This window comes from Mya arenaria, chromosome 12 (genome assembly GCF_026914265.1).
Source record: "Mya arenaria isolate MELC-2E11 chromosome 12, ASM2691426v1".
In the NCBI taxonomy this organism is placed as follows: Eukaryota; Metazoa; Mollusca; class Bivalvia; order Myida; family Myidae; genus Mya; species Mya arenaria.
Genome location: NC_069133.1, coordinates 58,708,959 through 58,723,594, shown reverse-complemented (window position 1 = coordinate 58,723,594; position 14,636 = coordinate 58,708,959).

Here is a 14,636-nt window from a genome sequence, read left to right as displayed (position 1 = left end):
TACTCCTCGAAATTCTACAGCTCCAAGGGATTTTACTAGGTTCTTAGTGACTTTCATCAAACAAGAGGCCAAAAAGGGCCAAGTTGTGTTGGGGTACATCAGCAATGAAACTCGAAGATTTTATGTGTATGTGAGTATCAGAGTGGATAAAATTTTGAAACTGACTTTGAAAGAATATTAGGGCTATGTTCCCACAGACGTAAACCCAGCTGATCATGGAACTAGAGCAACTTATGTTGGAAATCTCAAGGAATGCAGCTAGTTAACCCTATTGCACATGCAGGCAAGTGGCCAGATTACACCTCCCAGTCAAAAGCCAACTTACTGATAAGCAGTCATTATCTGTATAGGAATTTTAGGGAATCGAAAAAGAGCAAATTATAACAGCAGTATGACCTTAAACTTAATATTACTCCAAATAATTGCGGCCAAATCTTTTTTATGTCAAAACATTTCTTATAGATAATTAAATTATCGAATAAATGGTGTCAATTATGAAATATAAAATTATTTTGTTTCATCTGTGAATGCATTTCCAAGATGGAATTGTTACCTTTCTTTAAAATGTCATAATTTCATTAAATCAAAGGGCTAAAAAAATCCTGGGATCGACCACAATTTATTACCCCTATCATAAAAAAGACCCATCTGGATTAAAAAGACAATAGATGTTCTCGTGTATTATACTCAGAAATATGGCAGGAATATCCAGTGTCATCCAACTGAGAGATCCAGTTCAGAGTGTATGGAAAACAAATTGTCATGACAGATGAAAATGTTGAAAGATATTTAGAATGTGCTATGTTCTATGGTGTGGACGATGTGGCGGAACTGTGCTGCGAACACTTACAGTCCATGTTGGATTTTTCTAATGTATTTAAGATAACCGTAACTGCGAATAATAATGGTCAAATGAAATTAGTGCGTTCATGTTTATAATTTTGAGACATTTATTTTGAGGACTGTCTCATTGCGAGTGATGGGTTTTAAAGGGTTAAGTGGGAACAAAGGATTTAGTGAATCTACAAGACAGCACAAACGGACATCATTTAGCCTTATACACCCCGAAAAAGACTTAGAACTACGTCCAGTAATTGAAGTGAAAAAGACCGCATTGTCTTCACCAAGAGAAAGAAACATTTACCAAAAGCCACATGCTTTCGAGCATCATTTTCCGAGAATATTCGACGAAAGACTCCCTGTGGGGGATAAATAAGTTTTGGTATGAAGAAAAAGAGAATTGCATCCTATGACGACTTGGCCTCTGGGAACTCCAGGTAGCTTGAAAGAGCTGGGTCAATTCCTGGAGATGCAAGGTATCCTCACAAGAACTGATTGTTCTAATATCAGTAAGGCCCAGGACAAGATGATGGAGGCTTTTAGTCGCAACTTAACCTGTTTTGCACCTCCATGGGCTTCTTAAGGACATTTTGCCCAAGGCTTATGATGCTCATTTCCACTTGGATAGGCTGTGCCGTCAGTTAGGTCTGCATGGAGACGTCACCGCAGCGCTGAAACAAGCTGATGTGGATATTTCCCACAGAGTGGAGCTAACCGGAGCTTATGCTAGTTACTGCAATCCAGATACATGACCCACACATTGGAGCCTAAATGAGTTGCCAACAAATATTGCAGTGGCTATTGGGAATCATCCAAACAGTGCAAAACATAGGTATGTCCCCAGGTGTGAAGAATTTCGAAGATTGGAGGTATTACTCAAGAATCCGAGAGTTGGAGCTGTGAGGTTGGCATTGACCACACAGAACCGATCCGATATTGGCATCTCCAACTGGAGTTTCTGGAGAGTGTCCTGCCGCTGGTGCAGCCACATCAAGTGCTGGTTTTGCATTGTAGGGGGAAACATGGTGACAATGGGACAGAGGCATACATGTTACTGTTAAGTTGGGTCAAATCAAATCTGCTAGAGAACCAACAGGTCTACCTCCAATGTTTCACTGATGTTTTGGAGAAAAAAATGGTCCGATACACTCTCAAGACTCTACTGTGGATTAACCTCAAGGCTTTGAAATTCAATGCGGACCAGATAGAGGCAGTTCCTAGACACCGTCTTCTGTTAACAGTTAGAGACAGATGCTCCGTATTTTCTGCTAGAATGAAGGGACTTTTCGTCACCAAGTATTCTACGGTACACATCTGAAGCAGTCGCATCCTTGAGGAAACAAAATCCATTGGATTTGATGGGCCAGGCGGAATGAATGCAGAGGACCTGTTCCAGTGTCCTCAGTAAAGGTGAAGAAGGTCAATGGAGCTGTTTCACCTTGAACAGGATTGTAAGCTATGTTGGTTTGGGAGCAAGACAAATCGGCCCCTTACCAAATCGGCCTACTACCAAATCGGCCCCTAAGACGTTTCGGCCCTGCCATCTCGTCCCCTTAATTAAAATGACTCGAGAGACGTTTCGGCCCCTTAGTGATTTTCAACAGAGACATTTCGGCCCCTTAATTTTTATTTTATTTTTTATCTTGAGTTAAAAGAAAAACATTGTAGGTCGTCTTATTAATGTAAATGAGATCTGTAAATAAGTTGTAAATAACATATTTAAATTTACAAATAGACAAATATGCATAAAAAACAATAATATGACTGATATAAAAATACAATTAAAATCTAAATAATATTAACCCTGATTTTTAATATAAAATGTTAGAAAATCTAAGAAAGTTTATTTGTTATAACTGTAGTTATTAATTGATCATTAAAGACTTCAAAGAAAAATTGTCTTTGAACCATGCGTTCTTTGCAAGGCAAACTGTAAGTGTTGTGGTTGTGAAAAAAACATTCAAAAACGTGTGAATGAATAATTGTCTTTAATTTGTTAATGTTATTTACAGTTGATTAAAGAAGATTTGAGTAATATAAACAACGTAAGTATATATATATTAAATTGTTTCTAAAAGTGGGTACCATTTGTTTTAAACGTATTGATGTGCTACTGTTAAATTTTCGTGTATTGGATATTATAAACGCGTTGTTGTGCTACTTTTATTTTATTGTCTTATGGAATTTTGTTAAAAATTATAATGTCTGATTCTGATGTGTGTATTGAGTGTGATAAGGTTGTGAGGCCGCTGCAACATGCCATCACCTGCGATGTATGTGACCGTTGGCAGCATCGAGTCTGCGATACAGGTAGGTGCAAGTAATATGTTTTATAGACACAAAAAACGTATAGAAATGTATAACACTTTCCAGGTATGGCTATGTTTACCGCCGAGTACTCCCATAACTCATGTAATTTAGATTAAAATGCACGTACCGCCAAAGGTATATCAAAGCTGTTGTCATTGACACTGGACTGGCTTTGTGGTTTTTATTTTGCTATCATTCCTGATTACACGCGTGTCTGACTTGTGATTCCCTAGTATAACATTTTTGCTATGTTTCTTTGTTATGTTTATTATATCATAAACGGTAGTGTTTAAACATAAGTCTGTAGATCCTTAGGCGGACATACGTGATGTACATATTCTTGTTCCTTTTGTGTTGTATGTACCACGTAGCATGAACCTTGCGGTATATAACACCGATATCATTACCTTTTTCATATTATACCTGAATAATGTTTGTTTTATAGATATGAATTGCAAACAAGTGACAACTTGATAGTTCTACAGATATTCTACAACAAAAATGCATTTTAAAAAGAGTAAAACAATATATCCGTAATAAAAGAGTGAAATAATATTCTGTTTGAGGTGCGAAGAGATAATTGGTATTATTCTGTAAGTGTGAGAATTAGCGGTTGGGAAAGTCGGAACAAACCTTGTAGACGTATTTATAAGCTTGTAAACACAAAGAGTCATAATGCCAACGCCTGATACCTCTGTGGAATGTGACAATTCGCCATAAGACCGTCTGTCTAAAAACACCTTTTAAGCCAGTATGGTTTTGCATACGTATTCAATATAAGATTAATATTTTAAGATTTTTTTTTCATCCTTACCTGATTTAAAATATAAATTACTGAAATTCATAAAATGTATAACATGTTTTACCATGTGTGTAGTGTATTAACATAGTAAGGGGGACTATTTATGTTATCCTATATTTAGTTAGACAAGCAATATGAGTTACGTCCCTTGCATGGGATGAGGAATTCTGGGAATTAAAATGGTAACCTTGAATGGTGCACGTTATGGTTTACTCCTGCAAGTTATCCATTAACATCGGCCTAGAGCTGGACGAACATTACATAATTTGGCGACGAGGATAAACTTTAAACATTTATCTGAGTTTTGATCAAGATGACAACCCCGATTTTCCAAGACATCGGAGGTATTTCGCCATTTGAAATCGGCAAACGAACAACGCTAGGAATCAGGTGGACACGATGGCTTCGCAGCTTCGAGCTATTTTCTGATGGAAAAGGGGTAACAGACGACAAAAAGAAAAAGCATTGCTTTTGCGCAGTGCTGGTATCGATGTGCAAGACATTTTCTACACGTTAACGGTTCCGGATCCAGGTGATGGAGAAACTAAGTACGGGATCGCAAAAGGTTTGTTGGACACTTATTTCAAACCGAAAACAAATGTTTCATTTGAAAGATCGCAATTTAGAAGTATTGCACAACAATCCAATGAATCCATGGATCAGTATATCACTCGTTTGAGACAAAAAGCCGTGTACTGTAATTTTACAAATGTAGAAGAAAATATTAGGGACCAGGTCATCGAGAAATGTTATTCGCAAAGACTGAGAAGAAAATTGTTGGAAAAAAGCGATGTTTCTTTAGATGATTTACGAGGGATAGCAAGGTCACTTGAAGCATCAGAATCGCAGGCTTCCACAATGGAATCAAAAGAAAGTGTAAACAAAATACGACACAAATTTATGCCAAAACCACAGGCATCTGGTGCATACAGACCACAGGCACATGGTGCATACAAAAACAGAAATGGGACAGAATATGGGAAAGGTCAGAAATGCTATGCATGTGGATATGAGGGGTATATAAAGACAGATCCTAAGTGTCCAGCTAGAGGAAAGAAGTGCAGAAAATGTAAAAAAGAAAATCATTTTGAGAAATGTTGCAAATCTAAGCCTTTTAGTAAACCAAATCAGAGCCGTATAGAAAAGATCAGAGCAGTTGATGTTGATGAAAATGATTCATCTGATGACTACGTATTCACTGTATCCAGCCAGCACATGAAAGGAAACATACATGTTGACATAGGGGGAATAACCATTCCCGTGATTATAGATTCGGGTGCAACCGTGAATATCATTGACAGAAACATGTGGGAATATATGAAAGAAAGAAAAGTGAAATGTAACAGTAAACTGACAAATAAAAAAAGTGTATGCATATGGTAATGATAAACCTTTAACTGTAGCTGGAAGTTTCACTGCTGATGTAACAGTGTCAAATAAAACTGTCAATGCTGAATTCATTGTGGTAGAAGAAAATGGACAGGCATTGTTAGGTAAAACGACTGCTGTAGAGCTAAGCATTTTACACATTGATATGCCGAGTATGGTGAACAACGTTATGACTGATGTTGAAAGGAAACAAGACCTGTGCAAGAAATTTCCAAAGTGTTTTGATGGTATTGGCAAGTTAAAAGATTATCAGCTTCACATTCCAGTTGATAATGACATTGAACCAGTTGTACAGCCATTGAGAAGAGTACCATATGGGTTACGAGAGAAGCTTGAGAAGAAAATAGATGAGTTAGAAGAGTTGGACATTATTGAAAAAGTAAACACAACAAGTAAGTGGGTAAATCCAATTGTTGTCGTGCCAAAGAAAGATGATATAAGACTTTGTATTGATATGAAAAGAGCCAACGAAGCAGTTAAAAGGGAGAGATACCCTATTCCAACAACAGAAGAAGTTTTGCAAGATCTGAACAACTCGACTGTATTTTCAAAGCTAGACATCAAAATGGCCTACCAAATTTAATTGGACCAAGAATCTCGAGAAATTACTACATTCATGACTCATAAAGGAATGTATCGGTACAAACGACTTATGTTTGGGGTCAGCTGTGCTCCTGAGATGTACAATAAAGTGATTGCACAAACATCGAGTTGTCTCGAAGGTGTGAACAGTATATTCGACGACATTATTTTTTGTACATGGACGAAGTGATGATGAGCATTATGCAAGACTTGAAGCATTGTTAGAACGTCTTGAACAGAAAGGACTTACGTTGAATCTGGAGAAATGCCAATTCAATATGACTCATGTAGATTTTATGGGCATGGTTTTGTCAGACCATGGAGTAGGTCTTCACGAGAGTAAGGTGAAAGTTGTTCTTGAATTTAGGCAACCAAAAACTGTATCAGAAGTGAAGAGTTTCCTAGGTCTCGTCAATTTTAGTGGACGGTTTATTCCAAATCTCGCATCTATTGCTGAACCTTTGCGAAAGTTGACCAGAAAAGGACTTCCATTCACATGGGATGCTGAACAAGAGGAAAGTTTCAAAGAACTAAAAAAACAGTTGCCAAATGCGAAGAACCTTGGGTATTTCGACAAGAAAGATAAGACTCAAATAATTTGTGATGCAGGGCCAGTCGGAATAGGTTGTGTTCAGGTGCAAGAAAATGGGCAAGGTGAATCCAGAGTGATTTTATATCGTCCCATTAGAGCAAAAAGGTACCAACTAACATTTTGGTCAAAATTGACTTTTTGGCATTTTCTGAACCGTTTTTAATCAATCTTTAATATATATAAAAATCTAGTTTGTACCTAGATGATTAAAAACGATATTGCATCGGGTACAAAGGTACCAAGTGAAAATCAAGCTTTAAGTTTCTGCAAAAAGGTACCATGTGCACAGTGTTTCAGGCAAAAAGGTACCATATGTCAAATGGTACCTTTTTGTTCCAACGCTTTTTGTAACTTTGCTATAGTTGTATGCAAAAAGGAACCAAGTGACACATGGCTCCTTTTTGCACTTACTATTTTGTAAACTTGAGTGGCATTTATACATACAAAACAGTTCATATGGTACCTTTAGGCACAGAGTTGAATACACAAACCAGATGCTGGTTTACTGATAAGGTGTCGGACAATGTCCATTGTATTGCAGATAAGAGGGTGTGTATACAATGAAATTGTGATAATCAAGCTTAAAACCTTGCATTTTATGAGAGCCTTCCTCGAAAGTAAGATGGAAATAGACTGAGAATACAATCATGGAAAATATGGAAAATGTGAGTACATATTTATAATATTTCATACACATAAGACTATTAAAATTCAAATAATATCAGTAATGAGTAATAATATTGCTAATACTAGCTTTTTATGAAATACATGATAAATAATATTGAATGGTATCAACTTTTGTATGTATATACATGTACTCGTAGGTATATAAATACTTAGGCGAAAAACGATGTCTGGCAAAATAGTATGCCAACTGCTTTAAATTTATTATAATATTATTCATCTACATTTCAGGACGAGGCCACGGTGTGGTCAGATGAAGAGTTCTACCATTCCATTGATATAGACACAAAAGGCGACGGAAACACCAGTACAGATTCTGAAAATGTTCCATTGTCAAAGCTTGCAAGACAAAGGAGACCAGTGAAGAGAAAGTTGATACATTCAAGTGACAGTGAGTCGGAGAAGGATGACAGCTTTGATGACGAAACATACAATCCATCAAAAGCAGATATAAACTCAAGTGATTCAGAACAAGATGTGATTCCTGAGTTAGGTAAAAGACGCTCTGCTAAAGTGAAAGGACAAAGAATGAAAGGTTGGAAAAAGAAGCCAACCCGGATAAAAACTAGAAAAGTGCCTAAATTAAAAGAAAGGGGTAAATCAGAGGTTGCAAAAAGACTAAGTGAAACACTTAAGCTTTTAAGACAACGAAGGAAACGACACTGTGGAAGTGACTTAGAAAGGGCCAAAGAGAAAAGCAAGAGAATGCAGTCTGTTAGAGATTTTGTACGGCGGTCACATCTTGCAAGGTTGGATGCAATGTTAGCCAGCAATGAACTAAAAAGAGTCGGTGTATATGGTGACGGCAATTGTATTTTTGCGGCAATGAAGAAAAGTGGACAAATCAATGACAGCATTGACAACATACGGACAGCGGTGTGTGACCTTATGACAGAACAGGTAGAAAAATATGCTCCTTTCTGTCGAAGTGACAATCCAGCCAATGTTCAACCATTTCTGGATAAAATAGAGGTGCTCAAGTCAAGTGGAACATGGAATATGGACATAGCAGACGTGATACCGATGGCTCTATCAAATAAGTTTACATGCAACATTCGGATATACTCAAGTTCAATATCTGCTCCAGTTATTGATATAAAACCCGACCAACCAGCAGAAAACCTTGTGAACTTAGCATACCTTTCTGTTCAAGGACATGAACACTATGACGCCATTGTTAATATTGGGACTGACGACGACGAAGTCATTGATTTATCAAGGAATGAAAGACAAGATGAACTGCAAGAACAAGCATCTTTTGACAAAAGTAAAGAGTCAAATCAGGACCCCGTCCAAACAACGCCACATAAGAGGGCATCGTACCAAAGCCCTCAAAAGAAACACTCCAGCCGAAAAAGGAAACGTGATCCAGGGTCTTGGAAAAAAAATATCAGAAAGGCAAAACGAAGTAGTGGCAAGGCGTATACGTCTGCAACAGGTCGAACTGTTGATGCAAAACAAGTTCAACCTCATACTTGTTCAAAATGTAAATTCAAGTGTGGACAAAACTTTACAGAAGAGCAGAGGCAGAGTATATTTACGTGTTATTATGGTTTGGGGAATTATGAGCGCCAGAGGCAGTTCATTTGTGAAATGGTGGAGAGAAAAGAGCCATCCAGAAAAGGCAAATGCAAGAAAAAAGTATCCCAAAAGTTCCACCTGGTGAATGAAGAAAAGAAAGTGCGTGTGTGCAGAGATTTCTTTTTGAAAACACTGGACATAGGGAGAAAGACTGTGGATTACTCTTTACAAAGAAAAACACATGGAACTTACGGTAGAAAAGATATGCGAGGGACAAGCTCTTCTGCAAACAAATTAGACCAAAGCCTTGTTGACTCTGTGAAGCGACACATAGAATCATTTCCCAAAATGGAGTCGCATTACGCAAGGAAACAATCTACAAAGGAATATCTTTCCCTCGAGTTAAATATAAAGAAAATGTGGCAGCTTTACAAAACAGAATGTGAGAAGAAAGACATTCCATATGTTACGCTATCAATGTACCGCACAATATTTTGTGAATGTTATAACCTTTCCTTCTACAAGCCCAAGAAAGACCAATGTTCTTTATGCACACTGTACATGCGAAAACGAGAAGCAGGATCACTGGATGAAACACTACAGAAACAATATGACGAGCATCAGATCAAGAAAGAACAAGCAAGGAAGGAAAAGGAAAGCGACAAACTAAGGTCAAAAACTGACAAAAGTGTATATGTAGCTACATTTGATTTACAGGCCGTTCTGTCAACTCCCTGTACTTTAGTAAGTGAGCTATACTATTCAAGGAAGTTGTGCTGTTACAACCTAACAATCTACTCACTCGGCGACAAGAACGTAGTTTGTCATGTGTGGGATGAAAGTCAGGCTAAAAGAGGTTCATGTGAAATTGCTACTTGTTTAATGAAGAACACACTGTCGGTTTGTAAAACAAGCACTGTAAAAGAAATTGTGTACTTTTCGGACTCTTGTGGCGGGCAAAACAGGAATCAGTATGTTACAGCGTCACTGTTGTACACTTTGTCACAAGCGCCGCAACTGGAAAGAATAAGCCACAAATTCCTTGTGTCTGGACATTCACAGATGGAGTGTGACAGTGTCCATTCTACCATTGAAGGAGCAAAGAAGATAACACCAGTGTACGTACCGTCTCAGTGGTGTACACTTATTTCAATGGCTAGAAAAACACAACCTTATATCACAGTGCCTTTGAAATATAACCATGTAGTTGATTTCAAGGACTTTGTTTCCAAACATTGTAAAAATCTCAAAACAACCACTGATGGTCAAAAAGTCAATTGGCTGCAGGTGAAATGGATACAAGTGAGAAGAGAAAGCCCCAAATCCGTCTTTGTGAACTATTCGTTTGACACAAGTGCATTTTTGGAGATTCAGGTTCAGAAAGCAACGAGGGTGAAAGGCAGAGACTCAAAATGGCCAGAAAATGAAAAAGACTTGAACTTCTGCTACAGTGAAAAGCTTCCAATATCAATTCTAAAAAAGAATGATTTGGTGAACTTGTGTAAGAAAGACATTATCCCGGAAGAATTTCACAGTTATTTCAGTTCCCTGCCAACTGACAGAAAACAGAAGGACTATGTACCATTGGATTCCGAGGAGGAGGACACGGATTAATTCTTAAACTCTGTAACAGTAGTCGAATGAACTCAAAATGAGAAAAGATGCTTATAGTTTACATTTAAGCAACAGGAATGTTTGATATTTGCTTATTATTATGCATAGTTTATTAATTTTCTTTTTAACGGTATTACAAATGGTACCTTTTTACTTTGTTTATGATAGATATTTCATTTATTAAGTCGTGCAAAAAGGTACCAAGTGATCAAATGGTACCTTTTTGCATTTTAAAATTCTAAAAAAGCTATCGTGCAAAAAGGGACCATGAACAAAATCAATAAAATATCAATAACTATTGGACATTTTGACTTCATTTTTTCTTAAAATCTAATTGGGTATACAACAAGTTTAACAAAGTATGTGTGATAATTTGATCATCAAAAGCTGATTTTATATGCAGGTTCAAACCTTTAAAGCCGTTTTTCTCAAAACTTGCAAAATGTCACTTGGTACCTTTTTGCTCTAATGGGACGATATGTTAGCAGAACTTTGACGAGTATAGAACGGAAGTATTCGCAAACGGAGAAAGAAGCACTATCCATTGTTTGGGCATGTGAGAGACTACATATGTATTTGATCGGAATCGAATTTGAACTGCTGACAAATCACAAGCCGTTGCAGTTCATATTTTCTCCAAATTCCAAACCATGTGCTAGAGTAGAAAGGTGGATGTTGCGATTACAACCATACACATATAAAGTCAGACATATTCCAGGGCATACAAACATTGCAGATGCACTATCGCGTCTAGTGCCTGAAACAAGCGTTCCAAAAGGAAAATGTTATTTTCTTAACACGGAGGAGTACGTTAAATTTGTAGCAACCGAGGCGACACCAATTGCCATGTCAACAAAGACAATTGAACAAGAATCAAAGGATGATAAAGAACTGAAAGAGATTCAAAATCTGTTAAGAACAGGTCGATGGCATGAACTGTCAAACAAGAGCTATTTGCCGATAAAGCATGAATTAGCGTCTTTAGGCTATTTAGTACTTCGAGGTACTAGAATCATTGTACCCAAGATATTACGAGAGGACATTTTATCTTTGGGACATGAAGGTCATCCGGGCATTGTTTTAATGAAACAAAGATTAAGATCCAAAGTATGGTGGCCAGGGATAGATAAAGAGATAGAGAACTTTTGCTAATCATGTTATGGGTGCCAAGTAGCTAGTCAAGTTACTACGAAACCTGAACCAATGAGCCGAAGAGAATTACCAAGCCAGCCATGGGAGCATCTGAGTGCTGATTTTCTGGGACCACTGCCGTCGGGAGAAAATCTACTAGTTATTGTCGACTACTATTCCAGATGGATTGAGGTTTTCATCATGAAAACTACTACGTCGGAGAAGATTATTAACTGTCTAGATAGTATTTTCTGTGTTCATGGAATTCCAGTGTCTTTACAGACAGATAACGCACAAAATTTCAACAGCAAAGAGCTGAACGACTATATAACGGATCGGAACATTGAACATCGCAATACAACTCCATATTGGCCGCAAGCAAATGGAGAAGTGGAAATCCAAAATTAGTCCATTATGAAAAGGCTTCGCATTGCGCATGTGGAGAAGAAAAACATGAGAACAGAACTTGAGACATATCTCATGATGTATAGATCTACACCACACTCCACAATAGGGATGTCACCCGCCGAAATGCTGTTCAAAAGGAAAATTATCACGAAAATACCGGATATTTCGGACCACAGAGTTTCCGATCATGAAATTAGAGACCGCGACAGCGAAAGAAAAGGAAAAGGGAAGATTTATGGTGATAACAGAAGAAATGCTAGAGAAAGTGATATAAAAGAAGATGATCTAGTGTTAGTAAAGCAAAAGAAGCAAGATAAGTTATCCACAGTGTTTAATCCAAATCCAATGTCAGTAGTAGATAAGCAAGGAAATAGTGTAATTGTAGAGTCAAAAGAAGGTGTGCGATATTCTAGAAATGTGTCACATGTGAAAAAGTTCTATTCTAATGATCAGAGCAGAGAATCTGAAAAATCAAAAGAAGTAGAAAATGTGTTAGATAACGTGAAAAATCATCAAAGGGTGAAAAATAATTTCAGTGAAAATAAAAGTGTTCAATCGGAGAAAAGTGTGCTTAATGAAAATAGAGTGGAGTCGGGATCAAATTCCAATCTAGAGAATAATCAGGAAGCAGAGTTGACAGAAATAGAACGGATAGAGAATCCTGTAGAAACGGAGGACGTGAAGTCACCAACAAAAACAGTAGCAGAATCCTACTCGCAACCATCGCGAGTTCGAAAAATGCCGCAGAAATACTCAGATTTCATTATGAGTAACAAATGAGACATTAATATGGGTATTTTTAGGGATTCAAAGAATTATTATGTATAAATGTTAACAGTTGATTTAGCTATACAACATAGAGTTTATATTACAATAAGTATGTGTTAATGGCTAAGACATTATTGGGACTGCTAATTATTATCTGTTGCATACAGATTTTAGTGAGGCATTTCAAATAAGGTCAGGATTTGAAGTGAAACAAATTGTTGATTGATGTAGGAACATACTATTTGTAGGGATATTATGTTATGTATGGATATTTCAAAGATTAGTACCATTATATTGTGGCAAGTTAATGTATAGTAATTCTTGAAATATCATGTCATACTGAAAAGTAGTTGAACAGTTTTATGTTCAATTCACATGTATCTAGTTAAAGTTACAAGAAGTAACATATAATGTTAAAAGTTTGTTTAAAAAAAAAATAATAAGGTTCTAGTCAAAAAAAGTTAACAGGGTATTTTTAAATTTGATTAGGGGAGGAAATGTAGTGTATTAACATAGTAAGGGGGACTACTTATGTTATCCTATATTTAGTTAGACAAGCAATATGAGTTACGTCCCTTGCATGGGATGAGGAATTCTGGGAATTAAAATGGTAACCTTGAATGGTGCATGTTATGGTTTACTCCTGCAAGTTATCCATTAACATTGGCCTAGAGCCGGACGAACATTACAATGTGTTTGTTTATTTATTATTAAATTATTAAAGTAGTTAATTAGAAGATGTACTGTATATTAGTTCTTATAAAAAAATCTGTTCTCTTCTGTTCATAAATCATTATCCATCAATTTAGATGTTGCAGTTCGCCACAGCGGAATCGTTCCTTGATGAAACTTCAAATGAAGTATCCGCTCTAGACGCCAGGATCATGGATGAGTGGGACTCAAACGATTCGCATGAGGTCACCTGCGAGGAGTTCCTGAAAAATGTTGGTGCCATCTACGGCGGGCGATAGGTGTTTGGTCAAGACTGATGTTAGACAATGGACATGTCATTAAACATAATATTAGCAACATAGTTATGTATAATATTTAATTATTTAAAAAAAAAAATAGAGTTTAAACATTTTTTCTTCAACTCTATTTCGTTTTATAAAAATATCTCGTGAATGAATCTTTACATGTTTTCAAGTGTACAGATATTTTCTTTAAATCTATTTTTATCTATTTAAATAAAAAAATGAAATTACATGTTTTTTTACTTATATTTAGAAATAAAAAAAAAATATAAATAAGGGCCGAAACGTCTCGGTAATCAGGGGCCGAAACGTCTACGGGATGAAGACGATTTCGTAAGGGGCCGAAAAGGTAACCGTTTGAGCTAGGGGCCGATTTGGTAAGGGGCCGATTTGTCTGGTAGCCGTTGGTTTGAACTTTGGTTGAGATTTGGTCATAGCTAGAATGTCGGTAAATTTGTTAATAAGGAGTTATGTCTTGAGGTTTTCCCCCAAAGGTCAAGGCTTTTCAAATAAAGTCGGGGGAGGGTTGTGACGGCTGTCACGGTAAATAGTGGTATGTAACCTCAACCGACAGCGACGAGAATAGTCACACTTTGCCCGAGTGAGAGCGCGCTTTATGACCGCCATCTTGGAGGTTAATGGGGTTTTAGCCTAGTATACAGTATATTTAGTATATAAGTTAACTAAAGGGTGTGATTTATGTATATGAGTTAAAGGTGTATATATAAAATTACATTATATTATAAACTTCATCAAGAAGTTCCCGGCCTACTTTTGTGAGTGAATTTTATTTTTCTAGACACATTATAGCTTTTGTGCATCTAACCAGAATTTATTTCTTGTAACTCTATACCATATGAAGAGCAAAAAGGGCAGCAATAAAATCATAATGGTCCTCTTTGTAATGTGTACATGTATTCCAACATATTTTTTTTATTTTTCACAATGTTCTTTTCAGAATGCATCCAGTCGTACTCGGCAAGTTGGTGGTTATATACCTCTACTCTACAAATGCAGACAG